Source organism: Mauremys mutica, chromosome 23 (assembly GCF_020497125.1).
Source record: "Mauremys mutica isolate MM-2020 ecotype Southern chromosome 23, ASM2049712v1, whole genome shotgun sequence".
In the NCBI taxonomy this organism is placed as follows: Eukaryota; Metazoa; Chordata; order Testudines; family Geoemydidae; genus Mauremys; species Mauremys mutica.
The window spans coordinates 995908-1021046 of record NC_059094.1 but is presented as its reverse complement, the minus strand read 5'-3'; the positions used below and the strand labels follow the sequence as shown (position 1 = coordinate 1021046).

Here is a 25139-nt window from a genome sequence, read left to right as displayed (position 1 = left end):
GGAAGAATCAAGAGGCACCGATGGGCATAAGGATGATGATTGTGTTGTGTTTCATTCCTTAGATGTGGTGCCACCGCCCATCCCTTTAGCCTTGTAGTTTACCAAGAGTAAAACTAAATATCTGTTGAGATACAAGGGAGTGTGTGTGTCCATTCCTGCTAGCTGCACAGGGGTTTGATGTTGCTGCTTTCAATCCTCTGGCTCTGTCGGGATAAGGAACAATTGAAGCCATCACTGAAGTGAAGGAGGGAGATGATTTTCTGACAGGGAGGGACGGCTCCTCTTAAAGGTGTTTGGCCAGAAGGGACCATAATGATCATCTAGTCCCACCTCCTTCACATTGCAGGCCACACAATCTCACCCATCCACTTCTAGATCAAACCCCTAACCTATGTCTGACTTACTGAACTCCTCAAATTGTGCTTTGAAGACCTCAAGCTGCAGAGAATCCTCCAGCAAGTGACCAGTGCCCCATGCTGCAGAGGAAGGCGAGAAACCTCCAGGGCCTCTGCCAATCTGCCCTGGAGGAAAATTCCTTCCCGACCCCAAAGATGCTGATCACTTAAACCCTGAGCATGTGGGCAAGACTCACCAGCCAGCACCCACGAGAGAATTCTCTGCAGGAACACACATCCCAACCCATCTAACATCCCAGCCAGACCACTGGGCGTACTTACCTGCTGATCATCAAAGATCAATTGCCAGATTAATTGCCAAAATTAGCCTAGCCCATCATACCATCCCCTCCATAAACGTATTAGGCTTAGTCTTGAAGCCAGATATGTCTTTTGTCCCCACTACTCCCCTTGGAAGGCAAGTCTAAACTCCCTAGTGTCCACTTGATAGCCACTGGTTCTTCTTCTTCTGCATGGCATCGCTCGTGGAGAACAAGGACCTGCAAACCTACAGTCGTAGTCTATCTTTGTTTCAAGAATGAAAACAAACTAGCGCCTCAGAGGACCGGAACGGATTTCAGCTGATGGACAGCTTTGCTCAGTGTTTGTACATTTTAACAGGAAAATGTTGAATGATGAAATTCATTTCACGTCCCCGTTCAGCGGAACTCCTGAACATACAGGAGATGGATATGAAAATATAGATCAATTAAAAAAGAGGACATCTAAGAGAGCAGCTGGACTTGAACCAGAAACCTCTTGATCCTCCATCAAATGCACCACCACTGAGTTCCCTGAGGCAGCTGAGTGTTGGAGCCAGGGATTTTGAAGAGTATGAAGGGGACACTTATTTCAAAGAGCTTCTCTTCCATTCCCAGACATGGGTGGTTTTAAAAATGGAGTTTCATTACATTTTCTACGTGCATGTAAACACCACAGCTTGCACAATCCCCACAACTGCTCAGTCTCACCAGAGCACAATAACTTTGGAGGCCCCACGCCCAGCTCTGCGGCCTTTAACCTCTTCAGCAGTTCTCCAATGCCTTAAAGCCACAGGGCACAGCATGTCATTTGACCCCATTAATCCTAAATCAATTTGGATGAAAAATTTTGCAAAAATAGTTCGTTTTCCAAACCAAAAGCATCTCCCGTTTGTGGCGTCCCCTTAAACTGTCTCTTCGCACACAAAGAGGAGACACTTTAATTTAGAAACGAGATAAGATGCTTCAGTCAGGTTAAGCAGTTGCTCCCCTTCATGATTGAAAGATCATAAAATGCCAGTCAAATTCACTCTTTCAGCCCTTACACAGCAGACCCCACTGACGGCAACTAACCGGGGCCGGGTGGGGCCAGGTCACCTTCTCAAACCTTCCCATACCCAGGGGAACGGGAAAGTGCCAGGCTGCAGCGCCACCTAGCGGCCACAGGACAAATCGCCGGCTGCTGCACCTGTGGGCACTGGTGGTTCAGTTAATATCGACAGCTGCCTAATGCAAGGTTGGCAAAACGGGGGTCTGCTGCACTACATCATCATCTGCAATGACTCAACCCGATAGGACACCTCCTGTGCTACGCTGCTACTAGTGACCCTCTCAAACAGGTCCCCACAGCTCCCCAGCCTCCCCCCACCAGGAGGCAGCTAGGAGAGGCTTGTTACATTGCTCTACAGCCAAAATGCTTCTGAAATAAATGGAGTCCAACTTTACTAATTCTGGGTCACTCAGAATGAAAATGATGCTTAAAATGCTTGATTGGCTCTAGTTTTCAAGATATGCTGTTGGGTCAGTATTTATGACCCTTGACTTGGGAATGGCGGAGAAGTGAGTTATAAAGGGACGGGATCTCAATTTAACCAGTAATGACTAAAATCCATCTTTGACTGGATCTATGAATAAATCTATGAATGGGTTTGGACAGTACTTGCTTTTTAGGCAAAACAATGAAGGATGCAATCTGAAGCTGGTATTGCCTCATACATGATATGAATTGCATCATGTTATTCCTAGAAGTCACGGATGATGCAATCATCATGAAGCTGAACCAATTGCCCTAGATCAGCTCTAGAAATCATACAGTGTCGTGCTCTCTTATTTGTCTGTGTTTGATTTTGCAAAGGGACCCATTTCTCTTTAGCCAAAGTGAGCAGAGATGCCTCATACTTGTGTGAACAGTGCAGATAACTTCTGCTATGTTTGTGGTGAAGTGACTTTTGTATCACCAAAGTGCAGTAGAACCACTATGGTTAAGAAAGCCTATCACTTTTCTTTTGGCTGCAAAATTGGAGATCAGGACAAGAGGTGGGCCCCACACATATGCTGCAACACTTGTGCAACAAAACTTCGCCAGTGGTTGAACAGCAAAGGAAATCTATGCCTTTTGCAGTGCCAATGATGTGGAGAGAGCCAACAGATCATACCAGCAAATGTTACTTCTACATGGTGCCTCCAGTTGGGAAAGGTGTGACAAAGAAGAAAAAGTGGACGCTGCATTATCCAAACATTCCATCAGCTATACGTCCAGTACCCCATGGAGAAGGACTGACGCTTCCTGATGCACCACAATCATTCTCACTTGAGTCAGACGAGGAAGAGGAAGAGGATGAAACTTCTGGTCCTGAACCATCAATGTCACAGGACCCACATTTTCTCCCATCCTCCTCCTCTGAACCACACCTCAAAACACAAGGTGAACGGAATGACCTTGTCAGGGATTCGGAACTACCCAAGAGTAAGGCAGAGCTGTTGGGCTCCGCACTACAGCAGTGGAATCTCCTGGCAGGTGACGTTAGGGTTTCCATGCTCCGTGACCGTCAAAAGGCTCTTGTCCCATCTTCTTCATGGAAGGCCATCTTGTAGCGTGCAACAACATCGATGGTGTGATGGCAGCCCTCAACATCGTTCACAATCCACATGAGTGGAGACTGTTCATTGATTCATCGAAGACGAGCCTTAAAGCTGTTTTACTGCATAATGGCAATGTTTTGCCATCAAATCCACTTGGTCATGCAGTCCATATGAAGGAAACCTATGACAACATGAAACAACTTTTGAGGTGCATAAACTATGACCAACATCAGTGGCAGCTTTGTGGCGATTTGAAGGTTGTTGCTCTCTTGCTTGGTCTGCAGACTGGATACACAAAGTACTGCTGTTTTCTCTACGAATGGGATAGTCGTGCAACAGATTCCCACTACATCAAGAAAGGTTGGCCACTCCGACAGTCATTGGAGCCTGGGAGGGAAAGTGTTCAGCATCCACCACTTGTTGAATCAAAGAAGATTTTGTTACCACCCTTACACATCAAGCTGGGGCTGATGAAGAACTTTGTCAAGGCCATTGACAAAACACAAGCAGCTCCGTGGAAAATTCCCAAGGTTAAGTGAAGCTAAGATAAAGGAAGGTGTCTTTATTGGTCCTCAGATTCATGAACTTCTTCGAGATGATGCATTTGACCATGCACTGCGTGGCAAGGAAAAGACGGCATGGAAAGCCTTCCACTTAGTGGCAATACATTTTCTCGGAAACAACAAGGCAGACAACTACAGGTTGTTGGTGGAAAACCTCCACAAGGCTTACAAAAGCCTTGGTTGCAACATGTCACTAAAGAGACATTTTTTGCACACTCATCTAGATTTTTTTTCCACCCAACTGCGGAGCAGTGAGCGACGAGCACGGCGAGCGATTTCACCAGGTCATTGCAACAATGGAGACCCGCTATCAGGGCAAATGGAGCCCATCAATGCTGGCAGACTATTGCTGGACAGTGACAAGAGATGCTCCATGTAATGAATACAAGAGACAAGCCAAGAAGCGCCGAGTAGACACTGAATAGGACTAAACTATGTACAGAATAGTTTTTTGCCTTTTGTTTCATAATACATTTAAGCTAGATAACCCTTTTGCTGATTTTTAAATTGTTACATAAACAGGAGAGGTGAAATATTATCATGTAAAGCAACCATAAACACACAAAAAGACCTAGGTTTAAAATTGATGATTAAAACTCTGCTATCTACACAATATACATAGACATAAAATGTAAAAAACTTAAATATCTTAGAAACAGAAGCCAATCAGTTGTTTTAATTGTCATATTTGAATTGAGCAAATCAAAATACATTCTAAATAGCACATTTGATCTCTGAAGCAGACGACTTCTGAAAAATTGTAGCCCAGTGTAAGCCAAGCAACCGCCTCCCTTGCTTTGTGCTGGGTGCCCAGCTGTGGGCTTGTGTGTGTGTGTGTTGGAGGGGGGGGGGGTGTTGTGAGCACACTCCAGTCAGGGAAGGGGTGGAGTTGGCCAAAGGGGAAGGTTGAATCTTTAGCAAAGAATTCCTTTCTCCTTTGTGTTAGCTAAGCGTTGCTGTTAAATGTCAGTAGACGAATGCAGCATTTGAAACAATCTGACTCTAACCCCACTGCCATCTCTGTTGCTGTAGTTCTCACACCCTCTCCTCTTGTCATGTCACCACAAAACATGGTGTCTTATTCCCATAGCATCCTGTAGGTTAGACAGGACTTAAGTTTATAAGGGAAAAACTGAAGCATAACATCCCAAACCCCTCATTTCCAGCCCCAACCCAGAGCCCGCATCCCTAGCCGGAGCCCTCACATCCCTGCACCCCAACCCTTTACTCCAGCTCTCAGCCTCTCATCCCCAACCCCACCCCACACACTGCACCCCCAGACAGAGCCCTTTCATCCCACCCTCTGCTCTACCTCAGACCCCTCCACACTCCTAACACTTCAGCCTCACCCTGCCACACACCATCCATCTGCAGAATGAACTTTGGAATGAGCACCAAGAGACAGGTGAGGTGTCACACCTCACCTCCGTATTGGTGCACTCAGCAAAATTCATTCCGCACATGGACATAGCAAATTAGAGGAAACACTGCTCCTGACTTTCAACCTCTCTCTCAGATCTTGAATTTCATACATTGACTCATCAGAAGAAAGTGCTCTCAAGTGAGCTACAGACCAACAGTGCTTCATAGTAATTATTCAGCAAGTATTTTAGAAGACCTAGAACATTAGAGGAAATCATCACCTGCTAAGAGACAATTAATGGAGAGAAGCAGCAAGATTAATCCCGTACATTGGATTGGTTGTGACTTCTTTGCCTGATTTGAAAAAAGACCAAAAGGACCTGAGTCTCCTCGCTCACGATAGCCCCCTGCTCGGCCAATCACCACTGAGACTCTGAGGGGCCTCCCCAGATGTCCCAAAGGACGGCCCAGGTCACCATCACAGGGGATCACTCTCAAATCCAGCCCCACCTCTTGGTGAGGACCTCTGCAATGAGAGCAATACCCCTCCCCTGCCGCACTCCACACACATCCCTCCTCGGTAGAGGGAGGGAAGCTGGGAAAATGGAAAAAAGTAGCAAGAGAAGAGGGGAAAGGAGGGAGGAAAGACGAAAAGAGAAACGAAAAAGGACAAACCCCAATGTCCCCAGGGATTCCAACCATCAAAACGTAGGGAGGAAATCAAATTCTGCCACCTGAAGCCAGTGTTTCCTGGGCCTAGAATGCTGCCTGCGCCAGGTGGATCAGACTGAACAGGTTCCAAACCTCTCTGAGCCTCTTACCTTCTCAAAGGGAAGTTTCTTTTCAGCACAATCCATGGTAGGAAAGGAGAAAACTCCAGTGTTTCCTCCTCATGCTCACATCCATGAATCTGAATTCTCTCTCAGCCCTCGAGGAGAGACCTCCCGAAGGAGACTTGCGGCAGCAAAGCCGGGGGCTCTCAGAGACAGACCTGGCCCTGCACCTCTGTCCTGCCCGGCTGATGTCGGGGTCTCTCTCTCTCTGAGGTCACCCCCTCCCCACCACCTTTGCCCAATAGGCCGCGGTCCTGCAAAAGGCCTTTGTGATGTCACTGCCACACCCACCCCTCCCCTCAAAGCTGATGTCCTGCCCCTGGCCAGACTCGTTGGGTCTTTGAGTTGTTTCCCCTGGATCTGGGGTTGCCAACTTTCTGACCCAACAAAACTGAACACCCTCATCCCGCCCCTTCGCAGAGGTCCCGGCCCGCTCAATCCATCTCCCAGACCTGGGAAGGACCTGGGAAGGAGGCTGCCTGCCAAACACCTTTAAGAGGAGCCGTCCCTCCCTGTCAGAAAATCATCTCCCTCCTTCACTTCAGTGATGGCTTCAATTGTTCCTTATCGCGGCAGAGCCGGAGGATTGAAACTCCTGTGCAGCTAGCAGGAATGGACACACATACTCCCTTGTATCTCAACAGATATTTAGTTTTACTCTTGGTAAACTACAAGGCTAAAGGGACGGGCACCACATCTAAGGAATGAAACACAACACAATCATCATCCTTATGCCCATCGGTGCCTCTTGATTCTTCCTTTGTCTGTCTCTGACCACCGTCGCCCTCTGTCGGTTCACTGAGAGTGCCACACTCACTGCTTCCGACACACAAAGACTCACACACACATCTTGCATGCAAAACCTCACCAAGGAGTCAGATGCACCTGCTGGTTCCCTGCACCCCTGTTCTACAGAATCCAATCCCAGGGAAAGCTTGTCGGGCCCACAGCTGGTGGGGAGTCCTGGGCTGGAGGATTTAACCTACAGTGACGGCACTCGCAGGAAAGATGCTGAACGAGTGCAAGTTAAACATTGGGAGCTCCGCTTCCAGTCCCCTCACAGCTCAGTCCATCTCTCCAGGAAAGGAGCACATCTGAATTCCCAGCTGGCTCAGTCTAGCTGCGTAGTTCTTGTTTACACCCAGTCAGCTCTGAGGCCTGTTTCGCACCCTGGGTTTGAGGAGACCGTCAGAACCGACTCTCTGCAATAGCAAAAGCAGGAGGTCGTGTTATTGCTCCTGCCCCAGCACAGACAGACAACGAGGGAAATGGTCTGTGTTGGAGGGTGGGGCTCCCTGTGCTTGGCTAAAGACCAGCACCTCCCTTTTCCCTTTGTCACTCGTGAAGCTTTTCTTTCAGCAGCGAGCCCTAGAGCTCAGTTGCTGGAGCGCTGCGTTTGTCACTGACGCTCGGGGAGCTCCAACATCACTGGGCTCTTCTACCAGCAAGTCCAACGAAAGGACTGATTTCCTCATGTAGCCTGCTCCGGGACCGTCAAAAGGATCTTGTCCCGTTCTTCTTCATGGAAGGCCATCTTGTAGCCTGCAACAACATCCAGGGTGTGATGGCAGCCCTCAACATCGTTCACAGTCCACATGAGTGGAGACTGTTCGTTGATTCATCGAAGACGAGTCTTAAAGATGTTTTACTGCATAATGGCAATGTTTTGCCATCAATTCCACTTGGTCATGCAGTCCATATGAAGGAAACCTAGGACAACATGAAACAACAACATGAAACCTCTCTGAGGCTCTTCTCTGCTCCACAGGGACGTCTGTCTTCTCACTCAATTAGCAGTGGGAAAGGGGAAAACCCCAAGGAGGCTCCTCCTCGCGCTCACAGGCGTGACCCTGTATTCTCTCTCACTCCTCAAGGGGAGACCTTGAGAAGGAGACTCCCTGCAGCAAAGCCATTTCCCCCACCCTGCAGCCTCTTTACCTGCCCCTGCTCATAGACTCTCTGTGAGGTCACCGCTTCCCAACCTCCTTTGACCAATCAGCCCAGCTCCTGTAAAAGGCTAGTGTGATGCCACCGCCCTGGACAGCCCCTTTGCATCTTTGAGCTGCTCCTGCTGTGTCACACCCACACCCCCACTCACTCAGTGTTACTTCTGGACACGAAGCAGGCGACACATGAAAACATCAGAGGCTGCTCAATGGGGCATACTTAGTTTTGCAGAGATTTGTAGACGTTAAGGCAAGAAGAGACCTTTGGATCATAGAATCATAGGACTGGAAGGACCCCAAGAGGTCATCGAGTCCAGTCGCCTGCACTCAAGGCAAGACTAAGTATTATATAGATCATCTCTGACAGGGCTTTGTCTAACCTGCTCTTAAAAATCTCCAAGGATGGAGATTCAACAACCTCCCTAGGCAATTTATTCCACTGCTTAACCACCCTGACTCTTAGCAAGTTTTTCCTAATGTCTAACCTAAACCTCCCTTGCTGTAATTTAAGCCTCTTGATTCTTGTCCTATCATGAGAGGTTAAGGAGAATAATTTTTCTCCCGCCTCCTTGTAACAACCTTTTAGGTACTTGAAAACTGTAATGTCCCCTCTCAGTCTTCTCTTCTCCAGACTTAACAAATCCAGTTCTTTCAATCTTCCCTCATAGGTCATGTTTTCTAGACTTTCATCATTCTTGTTGCTCTTCTCTGGACTTTCTCCAATTTCTCTGCATCTTTCCAAAAATGGGATGCCCAGAACTGTACACAAGAATCCAGTGGAGGCCTAATCAGCACGGACCTAGGCTGGGGAGACCTAAGGAAGGAGACTCTCCGCAGCAAAGCCCCAGGGGTCTCTGAGATGGCCCCAGCCCTGCAGCCTGTCCTACCTGGCTGTTGTCATGGACGCTCTGTGAGGTCACCGCCTCCCAACCTCCTTTCACCAATCAGCTGAGGTGCTGCACAAGGCCCTTGTGATGTCACCGCCTCACCCACCCCTGCCCTGCAGGGCTAATGTCCTGTCCCTGGCCAGCCCCTTTCATGTTTCAGCTGCTCTCCCTGTGACACCCCCACGCACTCAGGGTTAGTGCTGGGGATCAAGCAGGCAGCACATGGAAACCTCAGAGGCTCTCAATGTGCCACACTCAGTTTTGCTGAGATTTGGAGACTAAGGCCACAAAAGACACTTAGATCATCTCATCTGACCCCTCTGCACAGCCCAGGCCTCCTGTATGGCACTCTAGCAAGTTTTGGACCAAAGCAGACTCCACAAAGGCACCTCATCAAGGGATGGATGGAGAAAGCACCACTTCCCTTGGTGGTCTGCAGGAAATTCATGCTGTCGGGGGCAGGGAATTCACCCCAAGGCCACCATATTTGGTGTTGATCTATAGATTTTTACAGCCAGACTAGATCACTAGGTACCTCTGCTCTGACCTGAGTCATAACAGAGTCCAGTGAATTTTACCCAGTGACTCCTACACCCACCCCAAGATCTTCTGGCTGAACGGGGAGATTCATTCGGAATCTCCCCGTTCATTCGGAAAGTCATCGTGTTTGGATGTAATGGTGGGAAATGAGGGGGAAATTGGCCCCTCTTTCAAGTTTAAATGTTGTAACTTCTACATCTAGACTGGGGTGGCCAATCTGAGCCTGAGAAGGAGCCAGAATTTCCCAATGTAACTGCCAAACGTGCACCTTTGTATGCAACTGCTGAGTCAGTTGTGAACCTTCCCATCATTATCATTATCCCTGTGAAATGATGATGGTGATGGACACTTGGCTCGATATCCCAGTGTGCCCTGGACATCTACAGGCTGCATTAGCCAATCCAACCATTCGGCACTTGCAGATGGGTACCTCTGTATTGTGCCTGAGACTTGTACAGCTATGAGAGGCTGGTAGATGCTGATATTTTCCCCTCTTTTTAACCAGCACTAATACCAGGCCAGGCCAGGGCTGGGAAGAGAGAGAGAGCAGCAGGTTTCCCCTCTTGTGTCCGTCTCGCTTTTTCTTCACTAGCTTCACCTCTGCACCAACTTGTGTTTTTCCTGTGTGAGCCTGACTAGCTTAATTGGTAGAGTATCTGATTTTTTTTAAACTGAGGGTCCAGGGTTCAAGTCCCTGTTCAGGTGATAAACTTCTCACCATGATTGTAAAAATCTGAGTTTCTGGAGTCTTCTTTGGGGTGTTGCTCTTTCTCCTTGTGATTTTGCCTTTCCTAAGAAGGGCCTTTGTGTGGGGGGGATTGAAGGAGCAACTCCTTGACGTCCCCTCTGTCCTTGCAGGCTGGAGGAATAAAGTCCTCTGGGCATAGAGCATGTTCCTCCCCTGCACACACGAACACACAGAATATTCCTAAGGAATTAGAATCGCCTGCTGTCTCCCCCTGTCCTGCTGGATCCTCAAATGAAGATGCTCTTCAGCCCAAACCCATGTCCCCTCTACTCCCAGTGCCCCTCAGACACAACTCTCAGTCCCTCCTATACTCACTGCTCCTCACTCCCAGTCAGAGCCTGCTCCTCTTCACCCTTCTCCTCTGTCCCAACCCACAGCCCCCTCCTAGTCCCAGTGCCCCTCAAACCCAACCCACAGCCCCCTTCTCCTCATGCTGCCCCTCAATCCCCACCCACAGCTCCCTCCTTCCCTCCAGCAGCAGGTGCTTCAGACCCCCTTAGGAAGATTTTCTTGCAAGGTTTCGTGTATGAGTCTGCATGTGGATTTTACAGTATGTTGGAAATAGCTTGGGTTGCTTGCCGAAATGATCACTTTTGGCTGGTGTTGGATTCCCAGTCTCCTTGTTATTGGGGCAGGAGAAACAAAGAGTTGTTATCCTTGATGTGTGAATCAAGGACTCAACCCTGGGTGTAAACTAAATGAGCTGCCCACAGATTCTGGCAGCCACAATGAGCATTTGGTGCGAGAGCCCAAACCTGTCCCTGTCCCAGAGGCTGGGGGTCATCAACGAGGGGCTTGGACCACTGACCTATCAGCCCTTAACGCCCAAACTTTCAGTAACTCTATTATCAGTGCCAGTGAGTGTAATTTAAACCACAAGAAAAACCACAGTGGGCTAGACCAAAGATCCATCTAGCTCTGTATTTTGTCTTCTGACAGTAGCCAATACCAGGTGTTCTAAAAGTATCTCAACAAGGCACCGCTGGGAGTTGAACCCAGGATGTCCTGTTTACAAAACAGGTACTTTAACCAGCTAAACTATGGTGCCTGACTGTGGCTAAAGTACAGTGTCTGCTCACACCTGACTCCCTGCATTTCCACCTAGGCTGACAAGCTTTACTTGTGTTTGGATTCTGCAAAGCAGAGGAGCAGGTGACATTTTCCTTGCAAGCTGTCTCTATGTGTGAATCTTTGGCCAGGTCTGCACTACAAAGTTATTTCAGCAGAATTATATTGCTCAGGTGTGTGAAAAACACACAACGCTCCCTCGGTCAGCAGCTTGTGGCTTTTGTACACACTGCAATGCCACGTCTGGCAACAAAACTGCCCTGTTTTGGTGACAAAATAAAACCACCTCGACGAGAAGCCTACAGCTTTTTCCAGCAAACTTACAGTGGCTGAGTGTAAGTGTAGACGCTGCTGTTCATTATATCACCATAACTGGCCTCTGCCAGTATCCCACAATGCCCGCTGTGAACTCACCTGCCCTGCACTCCTGCTACAGAGCCATGGGCCCCTCCCATTTCATCGCTCTGGGAAGTTCTGACAGCTGAGCCTGCTGCTCTGCTCCGGCAGCCAGAAGCAAATCACTGCCGTGGATGCTGCTCTCTCCCGCCCTGCGAACACAGAGCAGGGTGGCGGGAACTTCCTTACAGTGGGGGTGGGCGCCACCAGCATCCGAACTGTGACACCCCTTCCCTTGAGGAGGCTCTTACCTTCTAAACAGGGACGGCTGGTCTCTAGTAAAATCACTAAAAGGGAAGGAGAAAACTAGAAAGAGGTTCCTCCTGGTGCTCACGTCCGTGAACCCCAATATTCCCCCAGTCCTCAAAGAGAGACCTGGAGAAGGAGACTTGCTGAAGCAAAGCCACAGGGGTCTCTGAGGTTTCCCTGGCCCCTCGCCCCTGTCCTGCCTGGCTCATGTCAGCATCTCTCTGTGAGGTCACCACCTCCCCACCACCTTTGACCAATAGTCTGAGCCCCTGCAAAAGGCCTTTGTGATGTCACTGCCACACCCCTCCCTTGCTGTGCTAATGTCCTGCCCCTGGCCAGGCACTTTGGAGGTTTGAGCTACTCCCTGTGGATCACCCCACTCAAGGAGCATTCGTTCTAGGAAGCAAGCCGGCTAGACAGTAAAACATGAGACGCTGCTCCCAATGCTACACTCAGTTTTTCAAAAATTAGTCAGCTTTATGGCCAGAAGAGACCATTAGAGCATCTAATCTGACCCCCTGCATATCACAGGCCTCCTGTATGACACAATAGCTACTTTTGGGGCAAACACATTCCAGAAAGGCATCTAGTCTTCATTAAATGACATGAGGAGATGGAGAATCCACCACTTTCCTTGGTAGCTTGTTCCTGTGGTGAAACATCCTCGCTGTTGAATATGTGTGCCTTAGTTGTAATATGAATTTGTCTCTTTTCACCTTCCATCCATTAGGTCTTGTTATGCCTTTCTCTGCTAGATTAAAGAGCCCTTTAATAGCCAATCTTTTCTCTCCATTAAGGTCCTTCAACACTTCAATGAAGTCACCTTTCAATCTTTTTTTGATAAGCTAAACGCATTGAGCTCGTTCAATAGCTCACTAGAAGGCATTTTTCTCCAGCCCTCAGAACATTTGGCGGCTCTTTTCTGCCCCAGTTCCAATTTCACAACATCTTTTTCAAATGAGGACACCAAAACTGGAGGCAGTATTCCAGTATCAGTCTCACTGATGCCATGTCACCTCCTGTGATGTTATTGACATAATCTGTAACTGTATAGATCACCATTGTGACCACTGTTCTATATTTGCAGACAATATTGTAGAAAGGTTGTCGTGTAAGGGGTCTATGGAGAGGTTCTGATTGGCTGATTATAATGATGCTATCTCTAGATGTGTATCATTTTTGTAGTTGACGTTATGAATATTGGGTCTATGCTGCCCGTATTTCAAACTTGTGCTATGCTTCCGGGGAACACCCCAGCCAGACAAGTTGGTGTCAGTTCTGCCTAGCCTGCTTGATGGCCAATTAAGGACCATCAGCTACACAATCGACCCATTGAGAGACGGCAGATACCGCTGGAGGGACTTTGCTACAAACTGAAGCTCTATGCAAGGAACTGAATGACCCATCCCAGCTATGGATGTACTCCAGAGACTTGATTTGGACCTGCAGAATTTGCGGTGGAAGCTGTGTGGCTCTGTTCACGATGACCGAGAAACGGCGCAAAATGGTTAGTTGAAAGAGTAGATAGAAAGAGGAGAGGACACTTGAAGTGGATTCAACATACCAGGAGACAGGCGGTGCACCGTGCTGAACCGTATGCTGGCAGCATGGCGTCTGCCGTAGCTTTCACGGAGGGAGGAGTGAGTGACGGCACATACCCAGAAACACCCGTGAGAATATTTTTGCCCCAACATGCACTGGGAGCTTAACCCACAATTCCAATGGGTGGCAGAGACTGCGGGAACTGTGGGATAGCTACCACAGTGCTACACTCCACCTCTCGATGCTAGCCTCGGTACTGTGGACGCACTCCCCCGAATTCACGTGCTTTAGTGGGGACACATAACATTGAATGGATGAACTCAATTCAGGAAATTTGAATAAAATAACTTTGGGGCACTTTGGCGGCGGGTCCCAGAGTGGAAGGACCCCCCACCACTGAATTGCTGATATTTTCTGTCTTATTCTCTATCCTTTTCTTAATGATTCTCAAGAGTCTCTTTGCTTTTTTGACCGTCGTTGCACACTGAGTGGATGTTCTCAGAGAACTATCCGCAGTGACTCCAAAATCCCTCTTGAGTGGCAACAGCTATTTTTGGCCTCGTCATTTTATATGTATAGTTGGGATTATATTTTCCAATGTGCATCACTTTGCATTTATCAACAAATCTGCCATTTTGTTGCCTCACTCAGTTTTGTGAGCTCTTTTTGTAACTCTTTGCAGGCTGCTTTGGACTTAACTTTCCTGAGTAGTTTTGGATCATCTGCAAATTTAGCCACCTCGTTGTTTACCCCTTTTTCCAGATCATTTATGGATATGTTGAATAGCACTTGTCCCAGACCCCCTGGGGGGCACCGCTATTGACCTCTCTGCATTTTGAAAACTCACCATTTATTCCCACCTTGTAACCACTTATTTACCCATGAGAGGACCTTCCCTCTCATCCCATGGGAGTGTAATAGAGCAGAACAGGGCTTCCTTGGGAGGGGGAGTGAATTGAGAATATATCGGGGGTTGTGCACATTTACTGTCCTGGTGAAAAAGTGTGTCTGATACTCAGTCTCTGCTGCTCCTGCCGGCTGTGACTGCTGAGGACATTTTCCTTCTCTACTCCAGGGTCTCTCCTCTGCTGATTCTCAGCAAGTCAGGCCGCTCTGCAGACTATGGCAGAGCAGTTTGGTAATAGGCTGCAGGACTCGCCACGTAAGAATGTAGCTGCTGTAGCACCTTGACTGTCCATGGGCCAAATCCTGCAGCCCTGGATAACCTCCCACTGCTGGTGATGGGAACTGAGCCTTTGTAACTAGCTGCTGGTACCTGCGGTCTCAGCTACGGATTAAACTGGGGGCAAACACAGCTTCAGCCAAAGCAGTGAAGGATGTAAGTGAAAGAGCAAAACTGGCCATCCGGGAAGCTGCTGCAGTCCCATCACCACAGCTGGAAGGGAGAAGAGGAAAAACTCCCTAAAGTGCTGGGAGCAGCCCTGAGAAAAGGGAGTATCAGAGGGGGAGCCGTGTTAGTCCGGATCTGTAAAAGCAGCAAAGAGCATCCAACAAAGTGGGTATTCACCCACAAAAGCTCATGCTCCAGAACACCTGTTAGTCTATAAGGTGCCACAGTGCTTTTTGAGAAAAGGAAGTTTGTCAGTGAGATCAGTAGCAATAACTATGAAATGATGGAGTGATTTCTCCTCTGTGCCAACAGGGTTGAATTGTGTTATTTTACTGTTAGAATAAGTTTTAAAATATCCTGCTCTAATTTCAGGATGGGTCTGTAACCATAATCAGTCTCTGTGGGAAGAGCTAGCTAAAGAGCCTTCCTACTCACCAGGAGATCCTGGCTTGGCCTGACAGTTCCTCCTTGCAGAACCTGGCTTTTCTGTCAGGCTCCTTTTTTGTATCTCTTCTCATACAAAGAAAAGACCTCACTGCACAGTCCTTGTAAGTGCTTGTTCAAGACACAGAGACCCTTCCTTGCAGCTAAGTCTTGGAAAGTGTTGAATGGTAAGTCTGGAGCTGATGGAAAGGTTACCATGACTCAGAGTTGAGCTGAAGCTGCTGTGACTGAAACACAGAGCACTAATCAGTACCTGATCACAGCAGCTTGTGAGAGAAGTGCATGTTAGAAGCCCCCTGTCAGCTCATCTGTGGCTTTCCATGCACAGAGAGCCAGACAGCAAAAAGTCTGCAAGTCTTGAAGGAAATGGGGAATGTCTGTACTTTGGAATTTGAAGGTGTAGTCGTGGACCATCAAGTGTAGTGGTTGCAAATGCTCCCTTAGGGAAGGCACCATGGCTTAGCTGGCTAAAGCACCTGTCTAGTGAACAGGAGATCATGGGTTCAACTCCCAGTGGTGCCCTGCCTCTATAGCTTTCATCTCTTTTGCTCACATTTTCCTGTGTCTTTCTAGGAAACAGAAGAGACCTCCCTTGGCAATCCAAGTAATTGCTTGCTAAGGAAAAGGCTTCTTTGCAGAGAAGCATTGGAGAGAATCAAGTCACCAGCCTGCAGTTGATGAAAAGGCCATTGCGTAGGCAAGGAGGTTGCTTAGACTGCAATTGCTGTGACACGAGAGCCTGTGTCATGCACCCATGCAATTCGCTGGGAATATCTATGCACAGAGACCCTTCTAGAGGGTTCTCTGCAGGGCTTGCAGGAAATGGAGAATTACTGTCCTTTCACCTTTCATTTTATTGTTTTTGATGAAACACGGAGCAGTTAAGGGAGAAGTCCCAGTGAGTGGCACCATGGCAGAGCTTGCCAAGAGACCTGCTGGATAAAAAGCAGATCCAGCATACAGTCCTGCCTTGCTGAACGTGCCTGCTCTTGTCACCTTTTGGTCGATCTTTTTTGTTAACGGAGAAGTCCGACTCTGGCTAGCCATACAAATGCTTGCAAAAGAAACGGGTCTTTTTGCTGACAAGTGTAGAAAAGAGGCATCGGATAAACATGGAAACAAGATCAAGGTCTCTGTAACTCATCTTGCAACTGCAGCTCTTGGAGCTACAAGGCACTAAGCACAATATTACCATGGCTAGTCATAGGAGAGTCTCTGTGTGGTGGGATCCGCGGGGTACAATCCCAAACTGTGGAACTGCTCTGTCCTCTTCTCTCTCCAGCCTGGGCTGTGTCTTACAATGCTGCACTAGTGACAAGCAGCAAAACCCCCTCCATGTGTTGTGATCACTCAGCCAACAACATGCAGCAATGCACCCAACTAAGTGGCATGAATGCTCTATAAGCCACTCCTCAATTATACACAGAGAGAGACACCAGCATATCTCCCCAGCCCTCAGCCTTGCACCTCAGAAATGTACCGTCTTACACTGCTCAAAACCTCTTGAAAAGTGCAAGCTCATTAATTAATTCGCCACTTCCTCAAAAAGAAAGTGAACATGCACCAGCCTTTTTAATCTGAGCAGCTTTCCCAAGCACTTTGGACAATTTCACAAGTAAGTATAAAACATTAAAATAAGTTTATTAACTACAGAAAGATAGATTGTAAGTGATTATAAGTATTAGGCAGAGAGGTCAAAGTTAGTTACATAAATGAAAATAGAATCTCAGTGTCACATTCTATACCTTTGGGGGTGCGGCTGTAACCCCCATATTCCTCATTTTCATATAATCGTGATCTTACATATAAAGCATGACTTGTAAGGTATCGAGGGAAAGGATATGATCTGCTGAAAGTCATTTCTCTACCCATCTATGTATACTATTCATGCATATGAAGTTATGAGAATTGTGTAGTGTGGTTGTCATTACGCTGTAAGTTGGTGGAATCAGCCATCATCGGCATGAGGCTACACGAGGGGAATTGCTCAGCCTTGCTTGGAGAGACGCAGTGATGCTCACCTGACTCTGAAGAGGGCCACAAAGCCAATGGGGAAGGAAGGACATGATAAAAGGAGAGACATTCGCCATGCTTTATCTCTCTCTTCCACCTCCACCTACAGACGCCACCACACCAAGCGACTGAAGAGCTGATCAAAGGGGAGACCCCAGCTGAAAAGCAACCAGCCAGCCTGTGGTGAGAAACATCTAAGTTTATAAGGGCACTGAAAGGGTTAAGATCAGCTTAGAATGCGTTTTGCTTTTATTTCACGAAAACAGCGAGAAGTCCGGTGGCACCTTAAGGACTAAGAGATTTATTTGGGCATAAGCGTTCGTGGGTCAAAAACCCACTTCTTCAGATGCATGGAGTGAAAACTGCAGATACAGGCATAAATATATATTGGAACATGACATGAAAGGAGTTACCTTACAAGGGGAGAACCAGTGCTGAAGGCCAATTCAGTCAGGGTGGATGTGGTCCACTGCCAATAATTGATGGGGAGGTGTCAATACCAAGAGAGGGAAAATTGCTTTTGTAGTGAGCCAGCCACTCCCAGTCCCTATTCAAGCTCAAAGTAATGGTGTTAAGTTTGCAAATAAATTGTAACTCTGCAATTTCTCTTTGAAGTCTGTTTTTGAAGTTTTTTGAATGGCTACTTTTAAATGTTAATGAATGTGAATGTGTGAATGTGTTAGTGAATGTGTAAATGGATTATTGCTTGTGCAAGTCCCATATGGTCTAGTGGTCAGGATTCCTGGTTTTTACCCAGGTGGCCTGGGTTCATTTTCTAGTGTGGGAACAGGCCAGAGATTTTGCTCAGAGGGGAGGCAGGAAATGAAAAGAATGGGGAGGGATCCTGCCAGCAGGGGAGTTGGACAGTGTTGGGAGGGGATCCCAGAAGGGGGGCTGGGGGGCAGGTCTGAGAGGAGATCAGGGAAGGATCCCAGCTGTGTGGGAAGTTGACACTCTGGAGAGCACAGGCCTGGCATGGGGAGTGGGAAGAGTGACTCTGTCCTTCTAAACTCACCACTGGCAGACTCGGCAGGACTGGAAGAATTCCGTGTTTGTTGGTAAATGTCAATTTCTGTGGAAACACACAATCCAATGGCAAAATATTTCCATCAATAATAATCAAAATTGACAGATGGGCAAAGTAAGAAACATGCTGCTTGAGAGCGTGTCCTGTTCTAATCCTATGGGGGTCCCTTCTGCCTTAGGCACCACCATGTGGGCGTTTCATTTCCCTCCCCATTTTCACACAGAGACACAATTTCCTTTGCATGGATCCATGAACAGCAAAACCGCCCTGTGTCTCTTGTGTGAGCCAGGGCATTCGATTCCATTGAAACCTTCTCTCCTGCAATGGCAATGGTCAGACAGAGGGGATGCGGCCACCTTCCTCCCTAGCCCCCCGGCAGTGAGATATTCCCTCTCCTCTTCATGCTACTGTTGTTATTCCATGAGTCATCAAGGATGGAATAAAAAGCTGAGTTTACTCCAGGGTGAGGAAAGAAAGGACCCACCAACTCCCTGAAAAATCTCAGTGCCCAGAGAAAACTTGCCCTGCTATTGGACTCACAGAGGTGCTGGCGATACGACGGGAAAAGGGACTGTCTGAATTGCCAAGGCAGGGAATGAACAATCTACAGCAACATCATCAACCACAGACACACTCTGATCATGCTCCAGCCAGTAGGAAAATGGACAGGAATTCTTGCTGTTCAGCCATGGCCACACATACAGAGCTGCACAGCAGTGAGTGTGCTGGGGAAGCTGGTCTGAGCAAACAATTGGAAATGACCTTTCAGTGAGAACAGAACCATAAGTGTAGAAAGGCCTGTGTGTTAAGTGGTTGTGGCTGAGGGAGCTGGGTTATGACACCATAGGGGTCTTTCTGTGGAGGTTTGATTCTTGCCGGCAAGGCTGGTGTGTGGTGTCTTTCACACACCAGCCTTGCCTTGTTGTACTTTCAGTGTCAGATCACCCACAGTGCGCCAAGTCTAAACATATTTAGAGGCTAAGGACAAGTCAACATTTCAAACATTGAGTCTGTCACTCAATTAATGGAGATGCTCTATGCCAGAGTTTCTCAAACTTCCTTTCACTACAACCCACTTCTGCCAAAAAAACTTATTACATGGTCCCTGGGAAGGGAGGTGGAAGGATGCCATATCTTATGTGGCCAAGTTTCCAAGTTCACATGTGCCAACTTCTCATAAACTCAAGGCTGGATCTGTGGGAAGAACGTCTCCCTACAGAAGAGACTAACACAATAGGAACAGGGATTCTTTGTTCAATCTGCAACTCTGAATAAGACACAGTTCTTTAGTTCTTAGCTCCAACACCTGGCAATTTGCTGACCAGGCCTATCTTAGCAAGCAAGGCTTTCTGTTTACCCAGCTTTCTCTTAGCTGATCACGATTTGCTAGGCCTCTGGTCCCTTGACGATACTCTGGACTTTGGCTCTGGAAAAGAGCTGGCACAATCCATAGACCAGGTTGTTATACAAAAGGCACATGGATTTTAACTCTTCACATTCAGTAATGGCAAAGTTCTTGGTTCAGAGTTGTAGCAGTGATGGAAGAAACTGCAAGTTCAAATCAAGTCTCTGGAGTCCATCCACAGCTGGGATGGGTCATTCAGTCCTTTGTCTGGAGCTTCAGTTTGTAGCAAAGTCCTTCCAGAGGTATGGAGCAGGATTGAAGACAAGATGGAGATGAGGCATCAGCCTTGTATAGTCTCTTGCCATGTGGTCTTTGCTTTCTTTGTCCCAAGGACACTCTATCCAGCACGCGACATAGAAAAACCTTAGAGTTCTGTCCATAGCAGGGCCGCCCAGAGGGGGGGGCAAAGGGGGCAATTTGCCCCGGGCCCCGGGCTCCGCAGGGGCCCCCAAGAGAAGAGCGGAGGCTCCCGCCTCCGCCCCTCTCCTGGAGCCTCAGCGCATCAAGCGCCGAGTCTCCGCCGGAGCCCCTGAGCCCCGCCCCAATCCGAGCCGCGTGGTGAGGGGGCGGGGCTGGGAGCTCCAACGGGGCCTGAGCCCCGCCCCGCTCAGAGCGGCGTGGGGAGGGGGCGGGGTAGCTGCCTCCGCTCGGCCCGGAGCTCACAGCCCCGCCCCCTCACCACGCGGCTCTGAGCGGGACGGAGCTCAGGCCCCGCCGGAGATGCGCTCGGGTAAGAGGCTGAGGCTGGGGCCGGGGTGGGGGAAGCGGGACCCGCCGCCGCCGCAGCGCAGCCCGGTCTTCGGCGGCGGGGGGCCCCTTCTGTTCCGGGACCCGCCGCCGAAGTGCCCCGAAGACCTGCGGTGGGGACCCCCCCCCCGCCGAATTACCGCCGAAGACCAGGCTGCGCTTCGGCGGCGGGTCCCGCTTCGGCGGTAATTCGGCGGCGGGGGGCTCCCGCCGCGGGTCTTCGGGGCACTTTGGCGGCGGGTCCCGGAACGGAAGGGGCCCCCCGCCGCCGAAGACCCCGGGCCCCCGGAATCCTCTGGGCGGCCCTGGTCCATAGGCAGGTCCCTGCACACCTTGCTGAGCCACAAGGCATATCTGCCTTCTCTCAATGGGTCAGTTGTATAGCTGATGGTCCTTAATGGGCCATCAAGCAGGCTAGGCAGAGCTGACACCAATTTGTCTGGCTGGGGTGTTCCCCAGAAGCATAGCACAAGTTTGAAATACAGGCAGCATAGAGCCAATATTCATAATGTCAACTACAAAAATGATACATATCTAGAGATAGCATAATTACAATCAGCCAATCATAACCTCTCCATAGACCCTTTATGTGACCACCTTTATACAATATTGGCTGCAAATATAGAACAGTGGTGGCAACGGTGATCTATACAGTTACAGATTATGTCCATAACGTCACAGGAGGTGACATGGTATCAGTGAGACTGATACTGGAATACTGCCTCCAGTTTTGGGTCCTCATTTGAAAAAGATGGTGTGAAATTGGAGTTGAGGCAGCAAAGAGCCACCAAATGTTCTGAGGGCTGGAGAAAAATGCCTTCTAGTGAGCTATTGAAAGAGCTCAACCTGTTTAGCTTCTCAAAAGAAGTTTGAAAGGTGACTTCATTGAAACGTTGAAGTGCCTTAATGGAGAGAAAAGATTGGCTATTAAAGGGCTCTTTAATGTAGCAGAGAAAGGCATTAAAAAACCCAATGGCTGGAAGGTGAAAAGAGACAAATTCATATTACAATTAAGGCACAAATATTCAACAGTGAGGATGATTCACCACAGGAACAAGCTACCAAGGAAATTGGTGCATTCTCCATCTCGTGACGTCATTTCATGAAGACTAGATGCCTTTCTGGAATGTGTTTACCCCCAAAGTAGCTCTTGTGTCATACAGGAGGCCTGTGATATGCAGGGGTCAGATTAGATGCTCTAATGGTCTCTTCTGGCCATAAAGTCAACTAATTTCTGAAAAACTAAGTGTAGCATTGGGAGCAGCGTCTGACGTTTTACTGTCTAGCCGGCTTGCTTCCTAGAACGAATGCTCCTTGAGTGGGGTGATCCACAGGGAGTAGCTCAAACCTCCAAAGTGCCTGGCCAGGGGCAGGACATTAGCACAGCAAGGGAGGGGTGTGGCAGTGACATCACAAAGGCCTTTTGCAGGACCTCAGACTATTGGTCAAAGGTGGTGGGGAGGTGGTGACCTCACAGAGAGATGCTGACATGAGCCAGGCAGGACAGGGGCGAGGGGCCAGGGAAACCTCAGAGACCCCTGTGGCTTTGCTTCAGCAAGTCTCCTTCTCCAGGTCTCTCTTTGAGGACTGAGAGTATTCGGGTTCACGGACGTGAGCGCCAGGAGGAACCTCTTTTGAATTTTCTCCTTCCTTTTAGTGATTTTACTAGAAAACAGATGTCCCTGTTTAGAGGGTTAGAGCCTCCTCGAGGTTTGAAACTGTTCGGTCTGATCATTCTGGTGACAGTTGAATTCATGGAAAACATGATCTTAAGGCGGCAGAATTTTATTCCACACCTGGGATTTTGTCCCTTAGAATCACTGGGGACATTAGGGTTTGTCCTTTTTGTTTCAACTTTTCCTCCATCCCCCCCCCGCTCCTTTCTCTTCCTCTCTTGCTTCTTTTGTCCTTTCTCCTGTTCCCCTCCCAACACCAGGAGGTGTGTGTGTGTGTGTGTCTGTGTCTGTGTCTGTGTGTTGCGGGGGAGTGCTCGGCAGCTCTCACTGTGGGAGGTCCACCCAAAACTGTGGAGCTGCAGTAGTGCTGGGGCAGTGATCCCCGCCAGTGACCTGGGCCATCCTTTTAGCTCTCTGGTGAGACCCCTCAGCCTCCCCTCCTCAGTCTCTACCCTGATTGGCTGAGCAGGGGGTTATTGACAGGGAGGAGACTCAGGTCCTTTTTGTTCTCTTTTAAGACCAAGTAAATAAGTCATAACCAGTTATATGTTTGACAAATTTTGCTGCTTCTCTGCATTAGTGGTCTCTGAGCAGTTCATGATTCTCTCTAACATTGCAGTTCTCCTCAGATACTGGCTGAATAATTACTGTGCACACTTGTTGGACTGGAGCTCATCGAAGAGCACTTTATTGAGGTCATTCAATGTATGAAATTCAAGATCCGACGGTTAATTTGAAAATCAGGGCTCTGGGGGTCCTATTCCCAATTCAGCCATTGACTGGCTTTGTGACCTAAGACAAGTCAATTCTCCTTTCTCAGCCTGAGCGTCTCCCTCTTTCAAGTAGGGATAATAATGATCCGCTCCTACCTACCTCAACACACTCACTCTTCCCAAACACACACACACACTGTCTCTCCACACACACAAACAGTCTCCACACTGCAGCTGAAAAGCAGATGGCAATCTAGTAGGATGACCCTGGAACAATGGGATAGAGAAACCTGCATCACTGAAAGTGCAGCCACAAAGACACCACACACCAGCTTCCCCTAGCTGGCAAGAATCAAACCTCCACAGAAAGATCCCTATGGTATCGTAGGCCAGCTTCCTAAGGCCTCAGCCTCAACCACTTAACACAGGGGCCTTTCTACACTCTGGTTCTGTTCTAACAGAAGGATCATTTCCAATTGTTCGCTCAGACCAGCTTGCCCAGCACCCTCACTGCTGTGCATCTCTGTATGTGTGGCCATGGCTGAACAGCAAGAATTCCTGCCCATTTCTCTTCTGGCTGGAGCATGGTTAGAGTGAGTTTGTGGTTAATGATGTTGCTGTAGATTGTTGGCTTCCTGCCTTGGCAATTCAGACAGTTCCTTTTCCCAACATATCTCCAGCACATCAGTCCCTGGCTGGGTCTCCTGGGCAGTGGAAAACATAAGAACATAAGAAAGGCCGTACCGGGTCAGACAAAAGGTCCATCTAGCCCAGTATCTGTCTACCGACAGTGGCCAATGGCAGGTGCCCCAGAGGGAGTGAACCTAACAGGCAATGATCAAGTGATCTTCCTCCTGCCATCCATCTCCATCCTCTGACAAACAGAGGCTAGGGACACCATTCTTACCCATCCTCGCTAATAGCCATTTATGGACTTAGCCACCATGAATTTATCCAGTTCTCTTTTAAACATTGTTATAGTCCTAGCCTTCACAACCTCTTCAGGTAAGGAGTTCCACAAGTTGACTGTGTGCTGCATGAAGAAGAACTTCCTTTTATTTGTTTTAAACCTGCTGTCTATTAATTTCATTTGGTGACCTCTAGTTCTTGTATTATGGGAATAAGTAAATAACTTTTCCTTATCCACTTTCTCAATGTCACTCATGACTTTATATACCTCTGTCATATCCCCCCTTAGTCTCCTCTTTTCCAAGCTGAAGAGTCCTAGCCTCTTTAATCTTTCCTCGTATGGGACCCTCTCCAAACCCCTAATCATATTAGTTGCCCTTTTTTGAACCTTTTCTAGTGCTAGAATATCTTTTTTGAGGTGAGGAGACCAAATCTGTACACAGTATTCGAGATGTGGGCATACCATGGATTTATATAAGGGCAATACTATATTCTCAGTCTTCTTCTCTATCCCCTTTTTAACGATTCCTAACATCCTGTTTGCTTTTTTGATCGCCTCTGCACACTGCGTGGACATCTTCAGAGAACTATCCACAATGACTCCAAGATCTTTTTCCTGACTCGTTGTGGCTAAATTAGCCCCCATCATATTGTATGTATATTTGGGGTTATTTTTCCCAATGTGCATTACTTTACATTTATCCACATTAAATTTCATTTGCCATTTTGTTGCCCAATCACTTAGTTTTGTGAGAGCTTTTTGAAGTTCTTCACAATCTGCTTTGGTCTTAACTATCTTGAGTAGTTTAGTATCATCTGTAAACTTTGCCACCTCACTGTTTACCCCTTTCTCCAGATCATTTATGAATAAATTGAATAGGATTGGTCCTAGGACTGACCCTTGGGGAACACCACTAGTTACCCCTCTCCATTCTGAGAATTTACCATTAATTCCTACCCTTTGTTCCCTGTCTTTTAACCAGTTCTCAATCCATGAAAGGACCTTCCCTTTTATCCCGTGACAACTTAATTTACATAAGAGCCTTTGGTGAGGGACCTTGTCAAAGGCTTTCTGGAAATCCAAGTACACTATGTCCACCGGATCCCCCTTGTCCACATGCTTGTTGACCCCTTCAAAGAACTGTAATAGATTAGTAAGACACGATTTCCCTTTACAGAAACCATGTTGACTACTGCTCAATAATTTATGTTTTTCTATGTGTCTGACAATTTTATTCTTAACTATTGTTTCAACTAGTTTGCCCCGTACCGACGTTAGACTTACCGGTCTGTAATTGCCGGGATCACCTCTAGAGCCCTTTTTAAATATTGGCGTTACATTAGCTAACTTCCAATCATTGGGTACCGAAGCCGATTTAAAGGACAGGTTACAAACCTTAGTTAATAGTTCGGCAACTTCACATTTGAGTTCTTTCAGAACTCTTGGGTGAATGCCATCTGGTCCCGGTGACTTGTTAATGT

The 25139-nt window shown here is 48.0% G+C and overlaps 1 protein-coding gene and 1 non-coding gene across 2 annotated transcripts in view; one reads left to right on the top strand and one right to left on the bottom strand.

The window, feature by feature from the left end:
- Positions 1-25139, bottom strand: part of LOC123355355 (maestro heat-like repeat family member 5) — a 659562-nt gene that overhangs the window by 361815 nt on the left and 272608 nt on the right. The gene's annotated exons all lie outside the window — the stretch shown is intronic.
- On the top strand, positions 15616-15689 carry TRNAT-AGU. The gene has a single exon. It is a non-coding gene; the product is annotated as a tRNA-Thr (tRNA).